Here is a 23,668-nt window from a genome sequence, read left to right on the forward strand (position 1 = left end):
CTCTCAACAAAACCTGCTCCTACACCTGTAATTTGAAAAAGGTGAGCATCACATACTTGGGGGTTAATTGTGCTGTCAGAGTGTTGCCTTTACTTTCAACAGCCTCAACAAAGGATTTCTGAGAAAAGATGGGGAAAAAACGTTACTAAACATCCTAGCATAGAGGGAAAACACCTCAGAACACACTCGGCATCATTTATTATGTCTACATTTTTGTTTCTCTACTCATTAGGTGTTTAACTTTGGACAGATAGCCTCTGACTTTTAGTTTCATCACGTGTAAAATAGGGTCTTACTACCTATTTTTACAGGGTTATTTTGTGTGGTAGATATAATTAATGCAAGGTGAATGTACATAAGTGGATGCTTAAAAGCTGGTAACTATCATTTGTTACTCATTGTTATTTTTAGGGCTTCATGTTGGGAGTAGAAGATTAACTTTATTTGCAATGCAGAAATGCTAAGAAAGTGGTTTTTAAAAATAGAAATATATCCTTTCTTTTTAACAGTTTGACATTGAAATGAGTTATCAAAAATATGTTTTGAAACCACCTCCCCTAAAGGTCTTTAAGATAGGTCACATTGGATGTGGAAGAGGCTGGCTTGTCTTAGATGACTAAACTCTAAAAATTCTTCCCCATTTTGAAATTTAGTGAGTTTATCCTTGGCCTGATGGACACCTAGAAAATTTATTTAAGTGACACAGGTGAAAGCAAAGAAATAACAGTTGTTCTCCACTGACCAGTTTTAGTGTTTGTGGTCTCTCTAGTTATCTTTTAGTAGTAGCAATAATGCTTTTAACTTCCATACCCATCATCCTCTTGCATCAGTTTCAACACATTTTCTGTAATAGCTATTAAGTCAATAGACACTGCAGCCTGCTAGACTCCGAGTTGGTAAACAATTTGCCCAGAATAGAGAGGAGCCAGGCCTGTGTAATTTCAGGTTAGTATATCTGCTAAACATACATGCAATTTTTCCTTTCACTATGTTTGACTTCAACTTGTAAGGTAATTGGGAAAATTGAAAAGTAATATTTCCAGTAATGAAAAAAATCAATTTATTAAAATCTTTTTTTCCCTTTATTCTTGCTGAAAAGCAGAGGGAACTGTGATATAAGGAACATATATTTGGCATTTGACCCCTTTAAGATACAGAGCTGCTAAAACCCTTGGAATTTCCTAAATTCAGAGAGCAATAAAGGTGTCTTTTGTTACATTAATGAAGTGACTTTTGGAAAACACCTGAGGATGGGGGCTGGTCGCCGGGGGCGCCAACCACGTGATTAGAGGGTGGGCCCTTCCAGTCCCACCCCCTGACTTCCTGGGAGGGGAGAGGGGCTGGAGATTGAGTTCAATCGCCAATGGCCAATGACATGTCAATCATTCCTAAATGAGGACGCTTCCTTAAAAACCCGAAAGAGCAGCATTCAGAGAACTTCCAGGAGAGTGAACGGAGGCAGGTTCTGCAAGAGTGATGCCGTCGGAGAGATGGAAGCTTTCAGCCCCTTCCCTGTGTGCCTTGCCTGTGCTTCTCTCCCATCTGGCTGTTCCCTGAGTTACATCCGTTGTAAGAAACAGGTAATCTAGTGACTAAAATATTTACCTGGGTTCTGTGAGTTGCTCTAGCAAAATAATTGAACCCAAGGAAGGGGTCGGGGGAACCTCCAATTTAGAGCCCGTTGCTCAGAAGCACGGGTGACAACTTGTGATTGTCTGAAGCCCGGCGGTGGGGGCAGGGAAGTCTTGTGTGTTTGAGCCTTTAACCTGTGGCACCTGATGCTACCTCCAGGTGGACAGTGTTAGAATTGAGTTGAATTGTAGGGCAACCAGTTGGTGTTGGCAAATTGCTGGAAAGATCCACCGCACATTGGAATCAGGTGCAGAACCTTAGGGACAAATCGAAACGTGCAGGAGTTCACATTGGATGTTGCCTGTTGTTAAACGACAGAATTCAAGCGAGTGAATTTTAAAGATCTTACTGGCTTTGTTCAACAGTTTATGGATCGGGTAGCATCCCTTCTGGCAGAAGGAATGGAGCTCCGAGGAGCTGTACAAAAATGAAAGACTTAATAGGCAAAAGGGAGCAGGACTAAAGTAACACTGGGCAAAAATATGGGTTGGTTATTGCATCTTTCCTTTAGAAGATGGCAGGGGTTTATCAGGCTGATTTCCTAACTAGTGCTTCTCAGGCTTTTCCTGATTGAGTGGTTAAAGATTCCATTTCTGGGAGAGCCAGAAACCATAATTAAGTCTCAGCTTGGTGACCTGGGGTTTAGCGTAAGCGACTACATTTTAGGCCTATGGTCTTGTTTTTAATACAACTCTATAGGCTTAAAATGCTTAAACATAGCATTTTTTCACCTCTTGCTTCACATGAATGTGCCTTTTCTCCCGATATGATTTTATGTGTCCTGTGGTTCTGAACACACAGTAGGAATTTATAAGTATTCGTTGTATTTAATTAGTATTAGGTATACACTGATATTTCTAAAAATGTATGGCAAAAATAAGACACACCTGACTATGTACACCATTAACTAATATCATGCCATATACCTCATTCTCTGTTTAGAATGAATGCCTTAGGAAGTCACTAAATCTTAAAAGCACACGGTAAATTAGAGTAACATATTGATGAGTGGTCTGTAAAACAGCTCTATTCACTCATCAACTTCGCTTAATAGCTAGAAAAACATGTCCTGAATAAAAGTAGGATTAAGAAATCTTTACTTCTATCTGAATACCTTAAATTTTAAATACCACTGGTTCCCAAGATGTGGTTAAGATTGAGCTACAGAATTACCAGTTTATCCTCATGTATCTTAACATTTTATTAACTGGAAATGTAATAATGGGTGAAATTGACTCATTTTGGCTCTAATAGTTCCAGATTTGTGATAGTTTCACCCCACTGAAACTTGCTGGACTTCTGTCTGTGTTGTTTATGAAAAAAGGACTTGTTAACGCCTGTAAGTGTAATTAAGAGCAATGAACATGACAGTATTTGAGAAAAACGACTTGGACTTTAACCTGTTTCCTTAAAATATACAAATGGACGCTGATAATTTCAACTGAATGTTCTCTCTTCAAAGAAGGTGGACGTGGGATCCATTTTTTTTTGATGTAAATAAAGGGTGGCTTCTAAGAATGTATAGAAGTAATAAAATTTTAAATTGTAATGTAGACTTCAGTAACGTAAATGGCCTTTCCTAAGATTAGTACCAGCTGTGACTTTGACATCAGACAATTACAGTGAACCAAAATCAGCCTGGTAAAGCCAAACTAAGGAAATACAGCCCTTTAATGACTAAGTCATGGTAATTAAGAAAACTACTACTCATAGTAATAATTACAAAGACTTGCCATACTTGTTATCCACTAGGTATTGTGCTAAGCAATAGAACAATAGAATAAGTGATTTACTTTCTTCTCACAATTACTCTATGGCGAATGCTTTACCATACCCTCTTGACAGGTGATGGCACAGAGGCTCGGAGGATTTAAGTGAACTGACTTGCTCATGCAGGATCAGACCTCAGGTGTGTCTGGCTCTAGAGCCCATGTTATTAACGTTCAGCTCTAACTTAACAACTCGCAGCTTTCCCTCATATTCTCAGTTCTTCCCCTTCCCCCTCCTCCACCCCGTGAAGTATCCCACAGATGATACTCCTAGGAGCTCCGAGAACAAATGAGTACAAATTACGCAGTATAGGTTTCAGAAATAATGTGTAAAACCCAGCCAGGACCCCTTAATTCAGTGAATGTCAAGCCCCACCCTCCAGCCCATGGGCCCTCTTCGCCTATCCAGAAAGTACTCCTACTTCTGCCTCTTGTCGCAAGAAAGATGTAGGAGTTTCTTCTCTCTAGTTGCCATTGGGGCCTCTTTAGGCCACTCAGCCCTAGCGCGAGTTCCTGCCTTCCCCAATGAACCAGCCAGGTTGTTCTTGAAAGGGGAGAACATTTCGCTTTCTCTCAGAGACAAGTACCAGTGCTTCTGTCGACCCCACATGGTTTGCTGTATGGAAAACTACCTTGATCTTTTATTCCTGGGAAAGGCTCTTCCTCACTTTCTCAGGCCTCAGAGTAGCAGAAGAACATCGTAATTGAGAATAGCACAGTTTCCTTATTTAACTTTGCTATTTTGGGGGAATTCTTGGTCCTCACCATCATGAAGGACACTTACTCTACAGAGGGGCTCCTGTCCCGTCCTTGGGGTGGAGATGGAATTCCCTGTTGGGTTTCCTGGTGGTCTTACTTTGAAGGTAATGGCCCATATAATGGCACTGTCTTTGTATCTTCGTCCGTTTGCTCTCTTCCTTTCTTCACTCTCCTTTTCCTCAGACTTGGAATCAGGAGTTAAATTTTTATTTTCTCTTACTGAGTCATAGAGGCAAAAATCACCTGGAAAAGATTAATTCAGCATCTTTCACGTGTTTACAACTCAAGCTCTCCTTGCCTGAAACCTGTGGGGTAGAAACTTCTCTTCGTGTGTCTAAGTTAAGCTCAGGGTGGCTTCTCCATATGCCTTTTTTTTGGCAGGATGCGTGTTTCTTGGGTCGAATAGACCCTGAACGCCCTCAGAATCTGTCACTTTTCCAGTGGTCTGAGGTCAGAGTGCACGTGATCATGAATTTGTCTTTATCCCAGGACTTAGAAGCATTATGTTAATTCAGGCACACACTTACAGCGTTAGTTGGGCAATTGACTACCGAGTGTTTTTGTATTCCTTTTTGGTATTCAGGAGAGGCCGCAGATTGTGTTTTCTCTCCTACAGATCAGGAGTTTTATAATTCAATGGTTATTGACTTAAGCAGTTTGTTATACACTCTTCTAGTATTCAAAAATCATTAGGTTGTGAAAAAATGCTATTTGGCCCTCAATATATACATTGTATCTATCTACATTTACCAGAATAATTCACCTTTTCATCTTTCCTGTGTCTTTTTCCATCCCTACTTTTTTTTTTTTTTATTTGGCAGTGCGCTGGTCTCTCACTGTTGTGGCCTCTCCCGTTGCGGAGCACAGGCTCCAGACGCACAGGCTCAGTGGCCATGGCTCACGGGCCCAGCCACTGCACGGCATGTGGGATCTTCCTGGACCGGGACACGAACCTGTGTCCCCTGCATTGGCTGGCGGACGCTCAAGCACTGCGCCACCAGGGAAGCCCCCATCCCTACTCTTAATTAATGGCAGATATTTATAGAGTCCCTACTGTATGCCTAGTAGATTTACTAGGTTAAGAAATCACCAGCAGCTGGCCAGAGGTAATGCACTGAGTTCTCTCACTGAGATAGACATTACTATTTAAAAATAATGATTTTAGAAATGAGACCAAAGTCTTAATTTCGTTTTAAACTTGCTACTTGATTCCAAATGAGTTTATCTTGATTTCTTTGGACCCAAGAGACTGCAATACTTACTGCCCTAATTTTTTAGAGACAGTAACAGCAATATAAAAAGAAAAAAAATCAGATTAAATAGAAGTTAGAGCTCATTTGGAATTTCATCTTCTTTATTTTATATGCTGATAGGAAAAAATGTGAGGTTAGATAAGGAATGCCAAGTGCAGTATGCTGTCTCTTTTACAACATGTGTTCTGTGTTGGAACGCTTCAAAATTTTACAAAATTCAAATGAAAGACTGAAAATCAGAAACTGGAATCTTAACATTGGCATTTCTCTGTAAGTAAATAGGACTCTTCCTTCTTTTCTTTGACGCTAATATTATTCTTTAACTATTCTGAGGAAGATTTAATTTTAACTAATGGCTTATTTCAGCATAGCTGGGCCTAATGAAGATATTCCCCATGTGTGTCTCATGTTCACTTCCTGGAACCAAATACTCTTTATCCTCAATAGATGAGGACTGAAACCCCCATAAAGCAATTTCTAAAATCCTTGAAGAGAAAAGAAATTTTAAAATGTCACTGTTGACATCACAACCTTGCTAAATTCTCTGATCATCAAAATCTTGATTTCTAAAAATAGATTTGTTCCCACCTGCTTAAAAATCATCTGATTCACTGAGAGAGGAATTTGTGTTTCAAAGAAGGCGTATTTTAACAATAAAACTTAAGTTTTCATGTACGAGCTACATTTTTATGAATAATTAAACTAATTCTTTCAAAAAGCAATTGAAGCCAGAGACGTGAGGGCTTTCCATTTGGGGGACTTTTTTCTTCAATTCTTCTCCGAGAGAGTATTTCCATTTACAAGGGCATCTTTGTGTGCTGTTGCTTGATTGTTTAGATGTTGTCGTATGTAGACTGAAGTAAGTTCTTTTTGAAATGCCAATGAAATAGAGCATGAAGAAAAAGGAAATTTTTAAATTCTTATCTCACACCTTCAATAGCTCCTTGTTTCCTCCTGATGAAGAAGAGTAGACATTTGATGATTTGATATTTCCTAAAATTTCAACAGTTTATACCAACAGCAAAATCCGTGTCATCTCGTAAATGGATACTATTTGAGGCTCACGGAGCCCCTAGTAGGACTTACTGTGGCTTTCTTTTTCTGATTTTCTTTGCATATACAGAAACTTTGTTGTCACATTACCCTATTCAGCCACATAGCTACTTTTGTATTCATTTATTCAATAAGTATTTATTGCACACCTTCTATGTATTGTAAATACGAGGGCTTGGAGACGCAAGGGTGAGTAAAACGTTGCGTTTACCCTTAGTTCATCAGCTAGCAAGAGCGATGCATAGAAACAGACAAATACAGACAAACGTAATTACAAATTGTGTCACTAAGTAAAAAAAACTGTGGATTGGGATGAGGAATAATGGGAGGGGACCTGGTCTAAATAGATTGGCCAAGGAGGGACTTGAAGGAAATTGCATATGAGATGGGATCTAGATGTTGAGGGTCAGCCGCCTGTATAATTGGAGGCAGGGTGCATTCCAGGTTTGTGCAGATATGTGCAAAAGCATTTGGGTGGAAAAGAAATTGACATGTTCAGGAAATGGGGGGAAAGACTGCTGTGGTTGAAGCAGAGAGAGAAGGGCAGGGGATATAGAAGCATCTACGTAGGCAAATAGGAGTCCAGACATACTTTTCCAAGGTCACAGTAAGGAGTTAGGGTTTTAAGTGCAAAGGGCAATCACCAAAATTGTTTAAGCACGCAAATGACAAAATCTAACTGATGCCTTAAGGTTGTTCTTCTACTTGCAGGAAACCTCACCGATGGGAGTTTGGTTTGACAGTCATTTTGGGGTCTAAGTTTTAAGAGGTGATGAACGTCTCGTTCGAGGCGGTAGCAGGGGACACGCAGAAAAGTTAATCCATTCCTTAGCGTTTTGGAGCTCGAGTAGACACGACTTGCTGATGGATTAGCGATGGGGCATGTGGGAGAAGGAAGAAACTTGGAAGCAGAGATGTCAGAATTCCGGTGTTTTCTCTCGGTCGGTCTCAGTTTGAAGCAGCCTTGAAATACCAAAGTGAAGATAGGCAGGTAGGCAGCTTGAAATGGGAGGCTGGGCCTCAGAACCGAGACTTGGCCTGGGGGATAGAAATGTGAGAATCATAAAACATAAAGATGATTTTTATCCAGGGGCCTGGGTAAGATCACCTTAGACTGCATGGTTATAGAGAGATGGGTAGATTATAAAATATCTTAGCCTTTAAAATGTAAGTAGGCCCATCAGCCAGGATAAGATATCCACCAGCATTCTCATTTATGGTCCTCAGGAAGGCATGTTTCAGTGTATCGTGACAAGAGGCTCAATTCCTTTTCTTCCTGGAACATCTAAAGCTTGGGTACAGACTCAGAATAAATACTCTAGTAAATGATCTACCTCGAGGACCCCTGGATCCTTGTTAACTTTTAGTTAGAAAACTCTGATATATTTTCACTCTGATTTTTTAAGGATCCAATCAAGCAATAAGTGAAAGAATCACACAGCTTCCAAAGGGAAGGTGCTTAAACCCCGCCTGGGTGTAGACACTCTTTTCCTAACATACCGTAATGACGTGAGGTATAAGGTCTTTGTCAGTGGATCCAGGTGGTGCTCCCACCACTCGTCTGTAAACAGACTTGGGGCTGCCCATCTGGGTTGCTTACGGCATTGCTGGCCCGAGGCCCTATTTTTGCACATCTGACTAAAGAGGGAGTAGGCTCCAGTTTTCTTGACCCAACTTACCAAAAGAAAAAATTTACTTATTAGCATCTCCTCCTGAGTCAGCAGTTCCTTTTCTCCCTTTAAGAGTTTCTAACCCAAAACAAATACACGAACGACAGTAAATCAGTACCCGTAACAAAAACCTTAATCTTTTTCTGTACAAAATTGTTAAAATTTATTTTTAGATCAGAAAAAGAGGGCCTAGTATCAAAGCAACACACAGATGTGGTGGGATCACAGCCAGATTGCTTGTCCATTTCAGTGAACTACTCTTGCGCGATATAGAAAGGCCTCTGGTGCCAGGGGAATGATTGTTCTGCCTGAGAACATCTGTTTGTGGGAGCATCCCTTAACAAAGGCTATACCTCTTCTTGACCATGACACAACATAGAGCGAATATTTGTACTTGAGCAACTCTAAAGATCGCTGATGCTACGGAAGATCAGTTTATCTAAGTTGCAAGTCGTCATCCCAAGGTGCCGCTGTAGACTATGGGGTGGTTTCTTCACTTGCCCTCAAGCTAAGGGGCTCTTCATCAATTAGTGCCACACGTGTCACCGAAAATAGATGACAGCCTGTGATTGGTTGGGGCTGACATCACTCAGCATTCCAAGTTGCAAAGAAATAACCAATGACTCCACTCAAGGGTATGGTGTTACGGGAAAACAAGGATCTTCATTGAGCATGGAATTGAGATCCTAGAAATGCAAGAAAACGCAGTGTGTTTGAAGTTGGCCCAAGGCACTGAGTGTGATGAAGAAGAAGGTTTTCTGAGCACATTCTCAGCCACTGGACTCTGTCATTTTTCTGGCATGAAAGGAGGGTGGGGAAAGTAACCTAGTTAAATTTCCCTAGTTTCAGAAGTCTCCTGCCCAGTGCTGTTGAAAAACAAGTGTGTGCATTTTATTTTATTTTTTTAACATCTTTATTGGAGTATAATTGCCTTACAGTGGTGTGTTAGTTTCTGCTTTATAACAAAGTGAATGAGCTATACATATACATATGTTCCCATATCTCTTCCCTCTTGCGTCTCCCACCCTCCCTATCCCACCCCTCCAGGCGGTCACAAAGCACCGAGCTGATCTCCCTGTGCTATGCGGCTGCTTCCCACTAGCTATCTACCTTACATTTGGTAGTGTATATATGTCCATGCCTCTCTCTCGCTTTGTCATAGCTCACCCTTCCCCCTCCCCATATCCTCAAGTCCGTTCTCCAGTAGGTCTGGGTCTTTATTCCTGTCTTACCCCTAGGTTCTTCATGACATTTTTTTTCTTAAATTCCATATATATGTGTTAGCATACGGTATTTGTCTTTCTTTCTGACTTACTTCACTCTGTATGACAGACTCTAGGTCCATCCACCTCACTATAAATAACTCAATTTTGTTTCTTTTTATGGCTGAGTAATATTCCATTTGTATACATGTGCCACATCTTCTTTATCCATTCATCCGATGATGGGCACTTAGGTTGTTTCCATCTCTGGGCTATTGTAAATAGAGCTGCAGTGAACATTTTGGTACATGACTCTTTTTGAATTATGATTTTCTCAGGGTATATGCCCAGTAGTGGGATTGTTGGGTCGTATGGTAGTCCTATTTGTAGTTTTTTAAGGAACCTCCATACTGTTCTCCATAGTGGCTGTACCAATTCACATTCCCACCAGCAGTGCAGGAGTGTTCCCTTTCGTCCACACCCTCTCCAGCATTTATTGTTTCTAGGCTTTTCGATGATGGCCATTCTGACTGGTGTGAGATGATATCTCATTGTAGTTTTGATTTAGTGCCTGCATTTTAGAAAGTGATCACAGGAGTCTTCTTCCCTAGGAAGTACTTTGTTCTGTTGCCTAGACAGGTACATCTCCTTGAAGATGATGTATGTCTATTTTAAAGCAAACTGATATACAGGCTCGACTTGACTAACTCTATCAGTGGGAGTAGGCTAAATCAAGTTGAGGTAATAAATAATGTTGCTTATGATTGATGTTCATTTTGGACAACTTACAGTCCTGCACCAAGCTGCTTTCTTCCAGGATACGTGCAGGCTAATGCGGCTGGCCCAGTGGTAAGCTCTCCAGGTATAGGTCTGAGAAAAACCTTGGAGGAACCATGAAAGAGGTTTGAAAGAAGATGTGCTCAAAGGGGGCAACCACACCTGTACAGGGCCGTTTAGGGCAGTTGTATTCGCAGTTGCCAAAACTTGAAAGCAACCAAGGTATCATTCAGTAGGTGAATGGACAAATAAACTGTGGTACATTCAGACGATGGAGTGTTCAATGCTAAGAAACAGCGAGCTATCAAATCATGAAAAGACGTGGAAGATACTTAAATGCATATTACTCTGTGAAAGAAGCTATTTTGAAAAGGCTATCTACTGTATGATTCAAATTATATAACATTCTGGGAAAGGCATAACTATGGAGACAGAAGAAAGATTAATGGTTGCCAAGGATAAGGAGGGTGGGAGAGATGAGATGAGTAGTTGCAACACACGATTCTTAGGGCAGTGAAACTATTAGATATGATATGGTATGGTACACAGCTCAGTAGTGTGAAGTACTTTCAATAATTGTGCAGCCAATCCCCAGCAATTTTTCATCTTGCAAAACTGAATCTTGGTCCCCATTAAACAACAGCAAATCCCCATTTCCCTGTTCCCTTGGTAACCACCATTCTGCATTCTGTTGCTATGAATTTGACTACGTCAGGTACCTTATGTAAGTGGAATCATACGATATTTGGCCTTTTGTGACTGGCTTATCTCACTTAGCGTAATGTCCTCAAGGTGCATCCATGTTGTAGCATGTGTAAGAATTTCCTTCCTTTTTATGGCTAAATAATATTCCATTGTGTGCTATATACCACCTTTCGTTTATCCTTTCATCTGTTGATAGACACTTGGGTTTCTTCCATCGTTTGCCTCTTGTGAATAATGGAGCTATGAATGTGGGTGTACAAATATCTCTTTGAGACGTGGCTTTCAGTTCTTTTGGGTATATACCCAGAAGTGAAATTACTATGTCATTTTAAACTTTTTAAAGAACTGCAATACTGTTTCCCATATTGGCTGCACCATTTTACATTCCCCCCCAATAGTGCACAAGTGTTGCAGTTTCTCTACATCTTTGCCAATGCTTATTTTCTGGTTTTTTTTTTTTTTTTTTTTTTTTTTTTTTGCGGTACGCGGGCCTCTCACTGTCGTGGCCTCTCCCGTTGTGGAGCACAGGCTCTGGACGCGCAGGCTCAGCGGCCATGGCTCACGGGCCCAGCCGCTCTGCGGCATGTGGGATCTTCCCGGACCAGGGCACGAACCCGTGTCCCCTGCATCGGCAGGCAGACTCTCAACCACTGCGTCACCAGGGAAGCCCTTTTTTTTTTTTTTGATAGTAGACTTCCTGATGGGTGTGAGGTGATACCTCATAGAGATACATTTTTGAGGTAATTTTGACATACGATGTAATTTTTATTTTAAAAAATTTTTGTTGAAATACAGTTATTTACAATGTTTTTCAGGTGTACAGCAGAGTGATTCAGTTATATATATATAAATATATATTTTTTATACTCTCTTCCATTATAGGTTATTATAAGATTGAGTATAGGTCCCTGTGCTATACAGTAGGTCCTTGTTGGTTATCTATTTTATATATAGTAGTGTGTATATTTTAATCCCAAACTCCTCAATTTTAATGGTTAAAATGTCTTTGGCTTCAGGTGACATATAACTTCCTTTCACATTCACTGAAACAGAGAAGTTTAAGGTAAGTATTTTGAGGGAATCCCATATTACATTTTGGAGAATTTCTGCATTGAAAAACTCTGTTTTAACATATTATACAGATAGCGTGAATGATGTATGTTTCAGGGAATACACTTTAAGAAGTGCTCTTGTAAGGGAGTAGAATGGGTTGTAGAGTTAGGAACAACAGGACTGAAATCCCAGTTTTATCTCTTATAAACTGACTGGCCCACAAATAAATGCACTGACTGCAGCAGACCATAAAATATTAATATTCTGCAAGAGGCAATTTACAGTTATCCAATGTCTTATCCAAAGATTTTTACCAGTGTTGGTTATTCTTGGGGTTAGTAAATATTATCTCTGGGTTCTGATTCAGGCACCATTTCTGTGATATTTGCTAGCTATCACTAGCTAGCAAACGTCTTCTCTGAAAAATCCTGTTATCTTCTTAAAAAATTTTCACGTTGCAGTCATCACTGTTTCGTCTACTGCTCACAGGAATGAGTTGTTGTTGCCCTGTGTCCAAATCTGTTGCCTTCTCTCATGAAAAAACATGATGTTTCAGGGGAACTCTCAGCTTTCTAGAATGCTATTATTATAGAGTGAGAGATGAGAGTGAAGAAGAGGTGAAACTGTGGAGGTTAAGGAAGGAACGAACTAGATAATGAAGTGTGTCATGTGTCAAGTTTAGGGGATTGGACCTTTTTTCTATAGGGATTGAATGGCTTGGCAGTAAGTATTAGGGTAAACAGTATGGAGGATGGATTGGAGACTAGTTACAAACATCAAGATTAGGTCGTAGATCTTTGCAGTGTTACAAGAGAGAAAGGAGGCTCTGTGCTGGAGTAATAGCCATGCTAAGGAGCCATTGCAAAATGGAACAGACAGGACGAGGTGAAGTAGGATAGGGAGAAAGAATTCTAGAATGACTTCCACGTTTCTGATCAGGGGAGAGCGAAGCTAACAACTGAGAGGTAGAAGGTTTTGAAGGAAAGAAAATGACGTCCATTTCGGACATGGATCCCTGGAACGTCCCTTTGGAGATGTATGGGAGATAGATGAGTGGGCAGTTTTGGAACCTGGGAGGACTTGACCTGGGGATCGAGAGCTAGAAGTCTTCTGTGAAGAGATGGTGATAGATTGCATCCCTGACCTGGCTATTGTAAATAGTGCTGCAGTGAACATTGGGGTGCATGTGTCTTTTTGAATTATAGTTTTCTCAGGGTATATGCTCAGCAGTGGGATTGCTGGGTCCTATGGTAGCTCTGTTTATAGTTTTTTAAGGAATCTCCATACTGTTCTCCATAGTGGCTGCACCACTACCCAGGTGTGGCTGACTTACAAACGGTTGATACCTGCAGCTCTTGCTTCTGCATATTGCCAATGTAGCATTAATCATGATGAACCGTATTTTTGGTGATTTGCCGTATCTAGTGAACCGTGAGCTCCTGAAGGGATGCTTTAGTTGCCAAAGGAGGTCATAGCTGTCATTACAGTCACCCTACAGCCCACCCATGGGCACAAATGTACTAAATATTTTTTTGGGTAACTTTCCCGTAGACACTTCGTCAGCCCACATCAGTACATGTTCTAAATCTTCGTGGCAGTTTCTTTAAAGTCATGGTTTGTATTCTACCCATTTCTTTGTGCTTTTCTATGCTTGGAAAGCTTTCATATAATTTCCTCTAAAACCCTACAAAAACTTCATGTTCTCTAGAAAAATGATTTGAACAACAGTATAACATTATTGCCAGTTTAGGGGCATCTTTACCCTAACTCTATTCTAACAGTGTACCCTAATTAATATGGGATTATTCATAATTGAAGTGATAAAAGTAAAATGTGAAAAATAAATCGACTTTCCTTTTATTCTATGTATGCATATTTGTTTATTTTTATTGTGTATCTTGTTTTAGAAGCCTCCGGATGACGAGAACCCTGAATATGTAGGTTTCTTTTCCTGGAACAGCCTGTCAGTTGTATGATACCCTGCGGTTGTTTGAGGTCCATATGCTAATTCCCAGGGCTCTTCCTTTATTTAGTTATATAATGTGGTAAATTATTCCTTGCAACAAGAAGCAGTCTGCCTCTCTCAAATCAGATGTGATTAGCAACAGAAGGGCTTTCTGCTAAGGTATGGACTAGTGACAAAATGAATGTATGTCACTATCTAACTGAAACAGAATGAAAAATAAATATCCAATCTACTTGACACCAGTTTGACCCAGATTTTAGGGGTGCTGAGGAAGGCATTTTAAGAGCTAATATCCTGAATAAGGTGGTTATGTAGCAGATGATAATCTCAGGTAATCAGAGAACAAGCTTCATTGTCTCACCATGACTTTGGCATTCTCTTGATTCAAAATCTGTATGCTGCCTGATACCGGCCAGGAATACATGTATGAAAATGAGAGTGGAAAAAAGGAAAGGGAAGTCTAGTGGTCTAATGGCTGGATCAAGGGAGTAGTTGTTTGTGTCAGGAAGGCTGAGTTCCATTTCTGGCTCTCTCCTCCCTTCCTGGCTACAGTACAGGCTGCCGAAGCTGTCGTTATTACTTATTGTTTATTTATTTATTTTTAACATCTTTATTGGGGTATAATTGCTTTACAATGGTGTGTTAGTTTCTGCTTTATAACAAAGTGAATCAGTTATACATATACATATCTTCCCATATCTCTTCCCTCTTGCGTCTCCCTCCCTCCCACCCTCCCTATCCCACCCCTCCAGGCGGTCACAAAGCACCGAGCTGATCTCCCTGTTTTTTAAAGTGATTATTTCCATGGCAACGAGGCACCGTTCCAGGCATCAGGGAGGCAAGACAGCCACAGTAGAGTTGAGAATCAGCAAAGATAAAGGGAAAGGAATGGGGGTATGCAGAACTTTGAGGGCAAAGTTGTAGGATGGACCTGGCAAAGCAGCAAAGTTAGTCTAATTTCAAATGTCAGTTAATGGAAAATTTTGGTTCATGTTGACTAAGGCAAGCAAATAAAGTAGCTCTTTTTATTTTTCTAATAGTAAAAAAAAAAAAAAAAAGCCAATAGAATACTCTTCTGAGAGGAATGCTGTGGGTGAAATGACAAGATCTAACCTGGAAACATCAACAGGTAGTCTTTCTTGATTTGGCCATCAGTCTTATCTTTTTATGGCTGTCCAGTTGATTAATGGTGATGGGATAATTTTAGCCATGTCAGAATGAGGGAATAAGAGAGAGAGTACTTGATCTGGAGGCAGCCTCGATATTAAAATATATGTTCCCACTATTGCTGTTAAGGTTCAACTTGTTTTCCAGAGATTAATGAGTAAGATTATTTTTATGAATAAGACATGGTATGTGAAAATAGATTAATTGCTTTCTGTCATTAAAGTGGGCTGCCATGCTTCCACAAGCAAACAAAAATAGTTAACAGGTCAGTAATAATAATCCTAAAGATCTCAACTTTTTGAGCACTTAATAAAATCCAGGTGCTGATGTAATCAATTTCAGTATACTAGTAACTTCTCTGACAAGAGGGAGATCTTTTGAAATGCTATTTAGTGTGGACAGTTACCTTCATAATGCAATTTAGCCCTTAAGATGTCCTCACTGGACCCAAGAAACCTAGATGAAGCTGATATTAGGTAGGTTAGGTAGTTATTTCTCATTATTTGTCAGACACAATATTGAAGGACACATTTGATTGTGTTATTAATACTCCCCTTGGGAGGAAGCCCCTCAGCTCCTGTTGACCAAAGCCATTTTGGGGGACGCAAACTGCTTGTTGCTTCGAGGAATAATTTACCATTTTATGGCATTACCATAGTGTCGGGAAGCTGTATTGACTTTTGCCCATTTTATTAGCGGAGTGAAAGAGCATTTTGGACTCATCTTTTCCAAGTCACTGAGTTTCAGAGAACTGATCTAGAATTCTTTTACTGAGTACGTCGGAGCCATTGAAATGATCTCAGTTAACTTTATTCTCCAAATTGCAGGTTGGATGTAGGTTCAAATGGGGATGGAAGTACGGAGCTTCTTCTCTTCACTATCAAGATGCATGGCCACCTGATCACATGACATGGGTTAAAAAGAAGGAAGGATAATAATCTATTATATTAGAGCACTTTGTACCTACATAGCATAGTCCCCGTAGTCCCCAAACAATCCCACTTGATCCTCATGAGTAAACATTCCTCTGAAGTATATATTTTCCTTGTCTTATGTCTAGGGGTGCTTAGTTCCATACGAATCCATACAAAGTTTAGTGACTAAGTTTAGAACCCAGACCTCTTAACTACCCGCCTGGTGTTATTTCTAGCATAGCCTCCTCCCATTAAACCAGAGAGAGATAGCTTACATTTTAATTTTATTAGGATTATCTTTTCAAAATTTAATTATATAAGAAAGAATAATACTAATGGAAATACGAAAATCTCCTTAACATACTGAGTACTTGGGGTTTAAGTACATAATGTGTTACTCGTTAGTAAATGTGCATGCACGGTAGTTGAATTTTAAAAGTTGAGACTCCAAAGATAATGACCTTTCAATGAGATGAATATTAGAACACGATTCCCCAGGTTATGTTTTAATGTTTTGTTTGTGCTTTTGTACTCTCTGGGAGATGATGCTGTAATTCTTAGGACATTTAGCCTTTGTGAGAAAAGGGAGTGAAGGTAATTAACCTCTGATTTCTTTGCTAAACTGTGTTAGCAGGCAGGTGGGTCCTGTGACCTCTACAGGGCAAAATTATGTGAGGGAAAGACATGGCCAGGAATCATCTGCTAATTCTAAATACTGTTACTGAAATACCCACTGGCCCTATACATGTTACTTGGTTTTCAAGGTATGTGGTTGCCCTGGCTTTGAACCCAATGTTGCTGAAATGTGTCCAATTCATGTTTGATTTAAAGAACTTCGGGAGAGCCGTTCAACAATCCTTATTAAATCCTTGCTGTCTTAATTACTATGCTTGACGTGAGATCTATATATATGTGAGAGAACACAAAATAGAAAGCCAGTGAAACAGGAGAGCTTTCACTTTTCATATAGCCTTTTACAAAAATGAATTAGCATTCCTACCCTTGAGGGTTAGCAAGTAAATATTTTATTTAAACCCAGGAGTTAAAGACCAGAAATCTACAAAAGAGAAGATTTATTTTAAGTTGGAAAATAATTGATTCTCCTCCACAGAAGTGCCATGGTTATATTCATCATATAGGAAGAAACTTTTCCAAAGCAACTTCATGCCAAGATGTAATATTTCTCTCAAAAAGGAGCACAATGCTATGTTTGTATTGTCCCCAGAGTTGTTAAATCTTATTTCTGTGTTCTGAAGTTTTGCCTACTGGGAAAATCTATTAATTGACCATGAGAAAAATAATAATGAAAATAATAACTGTAATGCAAAATACAAATAATCTAACAATGGCTAATCCTTCATCGAGGGCTTAATATTTGGAAAGTGCTGCAAGCCTGAGAGATGACTTCTACAACTATACTTTTATATACATAAATAAAATTTGTATATAAATAAAATTTATGAAATTTATAACACATATATAAAAATTCATATAGGAATTAAAGTTTAGTGCAGTTAGCTTGGAAATGGAATCCTGGTGAATCTGACCAGAGCCTGGGCTGAGTCACTGTATTCCACTGTGTGAGGTAAGAAAAATTAGAAACAAGTACCTGCCAGTGTAGAGTAAGAAGAAATCCCCTCAGTACAAAGCAATTGAGAAAGACTTCACAGAAACAGTGGTGCCTTAGTGGGACTTTGGAGGATGAACTGGATTTGAACACACTAGGGTTAAAAATAACATCGGATCAATTAAAATTTTAGTTAAGAGTTTATCGTGCATAAAAGAACAGTTCATGAAACTGGGAATCTTTCAGACTGAAAGGGGAATGAAACTCAAAGGTGCATTGTGATAGGTCAGCTTATAAAGTGAAAATGTGGAAGCTATTTAACCTTTACAATGACTGGTCACACAGTGGAGGTTCATGGATGGAAGGAGGTTGGTGAAAAGTGATCATCTTATACCATTTTAGGATAATGATTTAAGTTTTGTTTATGATTACTGGAGGCATTTGCAAGAAATAACCTAAATTTTGTTGTGTCACAGAATAAGTTAGATTGGGTTTTGCTTGCACGGTTTACTGGTTTTTTCAGTGTAGGGGATTCTCAGGTCACATCTCCATTTAATTTTCACCCTAGTGAGTGGAGAAGGTGAAATGCCAAAGGAATAGGAAATGGGGGACTCTTGTCTAGCCCCTTCCTCTGTTGGAACGTGAAATGAAAATAGAGACAGATTGTTAGAAGATGAGAAACACGTTGTGGAAGACCTTAAATATGAAATAATAGAAAGGCATAATAATGCCACAGAGCCAGATCCTTTCACTTTGCTCCATAAGATGACTTTCGAAGATTGGGAGAGAAGAATCAGATTCATCAAATATCACCAGTGAACTGGCTCTTTCAAAATGTGCTCCCAATCGTTTCTAGCAATTGGATATCATTGTGATTGTATTTTATGCTATAAATGTGCCTCTGAATATTTATCTGATTAGTCTTCATTTTTTCTGTCTGTCTATCTACCTACCTGTCTGCCTACCTACCTGTCTCTGAAAATAATTGTAGGCCCACTGTAATAGATACAGTAATGGCCATACAAGGTCTCAAAATTCTAGGCCTTAGAGAGTAGAAGCACAGTAATTTTAACATGAGAAAACTTTTCAGTAAGTCATATCAGCCATTTCAAATTGTGTGTGTATGTATATATATAAACACAAAGTACATATACTACTCAGATATATACATATACTAGTACATATCATATACAATAGTATTGTATATATATACGTATATCTTTGAGTAGTATATGGATAGACATATATAAATACTATTCTATGCATTTTTATCAGTATAATATATACTATATTATGTGCGTATATATATATGTATATATATGTATTTGTGTGTGTGTATATATATATATGTATATCATTGAGTAGTATTTACCACTTGAGAAATGCTACATGACAGGCTGGTTAGAAATTAATGATTATTTGTGGGAAATTAATTAAGGAAATAGTATTCTTGATTGTTGTCTAACGCCCCTTAAATGTTAAATTAGGGTGTGCCTCACACTTGAACCATCTGTTTTAATCAGGTCAGTGGTGAGGGGTATTGTATGTGGCAGAGTCGGACTCAGCTGGTACCTGCGTTGCTAAGTTGCCTTCAGGAGTATATCCCCAGAGCGGCTGAGTCCTGACGCCAGAACAGTGGATCGAAGACAGAGACAGATCTCATGAGCACTGTGTCTGAGCAGAGGAGATGAGATTGGTGAACTCACAGAGAGAAGTGAGTTGAAATCCTGGGAAACAACATATTAATGATAAGGGAGAGCTTAAATGGGCTGGACAAACAGAAAGTCAGAGGTTTGTAAAGACGAAGAGATAGTTGATGCTGAGTATCTGTTAGATTAGATTTTACTCTCAATGGCATTGCTTAATGCTCAGCTTATGTGCTTCTGGAACTGGGAGCAGGTCTGTCACCTGCACGTAGATCATCTCTAGTAAATGGGAAGAGGGAGTGCTTTGGGAGAGGAAGGAAAGGGAGAAAGATGGAGAAGATGTGTTAAAGTATGTCTTATTTTCTTTCTTCTGTGACTCCTTACCCCCCATTTTTATTCTATCGGTAGTCTCTTCGCCAGCCAAAGACAAATGCTTGTCCTCCTTTTCTGCTTGTTGAATTGGCAGATGTTTAAAGGTTATTGTTATTTCGAAGGGGTAGTTATTTTAGTACGTTGTAGTGAAAATTAGAGCAAGAATAATTTTCAAAATTGAAATATATTCCTTTTACTCTCTAGTGAATAATATTTGGGAAGTTATTAAGAATTGTATCTTATGCCTTGTGTTACCCATTAGACTCCAACTCCTTTTAATAGTCATGAGTGTAATTTTACTTAAGATTTTCATCAATCTCATTTATTCTATTCCTAGAGGAATATGTGTATAAGGGATGCAACACATCAACAATATTTTATTTGCCTTCTTTCTTTTTCTGTGAGATTGCATCTGGGTTTTGAACATGAAATTGGTGCTTGTACGTGTACTTAAACTAACTCTAAATGTCTAAGCAGTGTATATTGGTTTATTCATTTTGTCAAAATTGTCTCCCATTTTCTAGTATATATCTCTTTAGAGACCTCTTCTTTCATTTAAATATTTTTATTAGATCTCAGTAGTAGAATACGTGCCTTAATTACTTAACTTGAGTGAGCTTTAGTTATATTTTTGGAACATAGGCTCAGCAACTTAGTCAACATACTTCTTGAACGTCTACTGAGTGTTCAATATACAGAAAGTATTGAAGAAACGGAGCACTTTATCTCTGCCTAAAGAAGGCCCAGTTAAGTCAGCTTTGCTAAAAGATGAGAGTGGTATCTAGTAGAACTGAAGGAGATGAAGACCCACTGGTTTGTCTCAGGGGTAGAATTAAAAAGCCCTTGGGGAGAAAGGAGCTATGTCTGTCCCCTCTACTCTGTTCTTTTCCTTCTCTGCACTCTCGTTCTCGCTGTTCATCCTCTGGTTCTTGTTTCTGCCTCTAAGTGCCTACAGTCTCTCTCTGTTTAGAAATTAGCACAAGTAGCCCCAGGAGCTTCCATGGCTCCTGATCCTACATGATTTTCTAGCCCCAAGAACAAGTAGTAATTTATTCAGTCTTGGAGCCTATGACTGTGTTGGTGAAATGCTTAAGAGAGGACCTAATCACCCAACTTAGATGATGGGTAGGGAGTGGAGACAGGAGATGACATGCTAGGAACATGGAAGCAGGGATCCGCCCTCTCTGTGGAGGGGACTGACGGGTGTGTAGTTGTCAAAAGACTCTCAGAAAAGGGAATGTTTGCTGAGGTGGCACCTCGAGTGCATCAAATGCAGAGGTACATAGGAAGAAGGCGAAATATAAGATGTAAAATGTGCAAGTCCCTGTTCTTACCTCGTTCCTGGCCTACCCATTTCCTACTCTTCCGCAGTCTACTGTCTACACTGTAGATAACCATAGTTTGTAGCACTTTCAGACTTTGTTCTAATATACACACCCACTCACCCACACAAACGCACGGATGGATGGATGGATAAGTAGATAGATACAGAGTTTTAGTTTTGACATAAATGAGGTCATGTTGGACACATTATTAATCTTGGCCTTTTATTTTTCTTTTAACAACGCATCTTTCCATATTCAATGCCTGTGACTCTACTGTTCTGTGCTTAACTGCTGCATATCATTTCATAATACAGGTATGGATTTAATTTAGTGATTCCCTAAGTTCACGCCCAATAAAAGTTAAGGCATTATACTCTTAGGATTCATGCAATAATAAACTATCTTATACATATTTCTGTGCATATGTAATTATACTTAATATGATGGATTCCAAATTGTAGAATTTTTGGATCAAAGCATAGGTACTCTTTAAATTTTGATACAGCCAAGATGCCTTCCAAAAAGGCTGTACTAACTTACACTCCCACCAACAGTGTGTGAGATGACTTGTTTTCTATTCTCTCAGCAGATTCCATGAAGAATGTTTTCTGGTACCCTTTCAAAGTGAATCATGATTGTGTTTATATTACCTCAGTGGTGTGGATTATATATTTTATAAGAAAGGTCTGGTACATGTCACAATATAAGGACAATGTAAGAGAATTAAGTGTGATTGAAGATGAAGTTAATTTAAAAACCCTAAGCAATGTCACCTCTTCACTAAAACTTGTTTATTCTTTAAAAGGAAATGTTTATTGTACCCAACTCATTGCGATCAAAATACGCTCCATATTTTCTTAAACAAGAGAAACATGGCCAATGACTAAAGGTTTTAGAGCTTTTTATAAATACTTGACATTTTCAAGCAATGTCTTTGCCTGAGAAAAATTAGCTCAGAGTCTGGGAGTAATGAATTGAGAGGAATATGCCAGTTCTTGTCTATTCTGAACCTGATTCTCTTCTTGAGATGATTAGAATGGTAGAAAATGATCTCTCCGAATTGCTAAAGGCATAATGCATCATTCTCCTTTCCTTTGCTTCTTCTGTATTCATATCTGGAGGGAGTATTAGCTACAAAGGCAACCATCATGCCTGAACTCTGCACACACACGTGTGCATGTTTGTGTGTGTGTGTATGAATGGGGAATGACTAGCAGACACCCAGAATATCCCTCTGAAATCCTTGAAATGCATGGGTTGCATGGCAAAATCCAGACCTTTGAAGATCCCTTATTTGGGGAAGAGAATAGTTCGTCCCATGGATTCACTGGATGGAGTCAAAATGTATGGAATCAGAAAGCTGTATCACAGTTATACTCACTTTGGGAATTTCCTGGTGGTCCGGTGGTTAGGACTTGGTGCTCTCACTGCCGAGGGCCTGGGTTTAATCCCTGGTGGGGGAACTAAGATCCCGCAAGCCGTGCGTTGCAGCCAAAAACTAAAGAAAAAAAAGTTATACTCACTTTAAATGACCTAATCAATAAGTAATCTAAGCACGCGTTGTCGAGGAAATAGTATTTTAAGTATACTCTGGATGGTTGTGGGTTAGTCTTGTTAAGAGCCCTGATGCACACACCGGATTCCAAACACCTGAAAACCCAGCACATTGTTTTGTGTCCAGTAAGCACTTTTGCATCTGTTAAATAAAATGTGTTTCACCTCTACCTTTGACTAAAGAAGAGAAATATTGCCAACTAAGAATTACTGACCAAGTGCTCAGGATCTTTCTTCCACAAAACCCAGACTTTGTTGTAAGACTCTCCTTTTGTTACAGAACCAAAACTTGGGCCCGCTCGCCCACACGCAGCAAAGCCAATCTACTGATACCAGATTGTGGTGAAGGAAAGTACAGTGGAGTCTGAGACAGCTAGTGCTCAAAAAGCCCGAACTCCCCAACGGGTTTCCGCAAAGCGTTTTTAAAGGCGAGGCAAGGCAGGGGTATCCCAGCCTGTGTGATCAGGTCATGCATAATTCTCTGACTGGTTGATGGTTAGATAAAGTAAAAAGGTGCTAAATTGTTACAAATACTTCCTGGTTCCAGCCACACTCCAGAGGGGATGTGTTAATTTCTTCTACTTGGTGGCGGTTTTAGCATCTGCAAAACTCAGGAAATGCGCATCAGATACCTTATCTAGGTACTTCAGAGAGGAGCTACAGCAGAGGATGGGCAGAGGAATCTGTCCCAGGAAGGCCCCATACGGTCCTACTTGGTTATACTTTTAAGACTCAAGACCATTTACGCTTCTGACTTAGAAAGTTTCCTGTTGACGCTATCTTGGCTAAAACTAATATTTCCTAAGTTGATGGATATTCCTTGATAAGTGACGACAGAGATCACAGTCCTCAGATGGGAACAGTAGAGTTCTGATTGACTGAGATTGTGGGTAAGGATACATCACTTTGGTTTCTACTGAAATTCAAGTAAGCATTTCTAACAGTGTAAGGCTACGTGATGGAAAAGCAGAGGGAGAAAGGACGGAACTCAGCTGTTGCTACTTGGATCCCAATAAGGGAGTTGTGGCTTTACATTATGGGAAACGTAATCAGATTGAAAGCTCTTGAGATAGAAGACAAATTCTGCAACTCAAGTATGTGCCAAAAGTAATTACTGGATATACTGAAAAACAAGTAAGTTGCGTAGGAGAGCCTTGTGACATTAACAGCTGGTTATTGCCTTGGACCACATACACTATTTGAAATAATGCCAGACTATATGCTAAGCGTTATTTATGCTTGGGATGGTTTTAGGTAGCTAGTTGCTATTTTCTCTGATCAGAT

The sequence above is a fragment of the Delphinus delphis genome, chromosome 13, assembly GCF_949987515.2.
Source record: "Delphinus delphis chromosome 13, mDelDel1.2, whole genome shotgun sequence".
Lineage (NCBI taxonomy): Eukaryota > Metazoa > Chordata > Mammalia > Artiodactyla > Delphinidae > Delphinus > Delphinus delphis.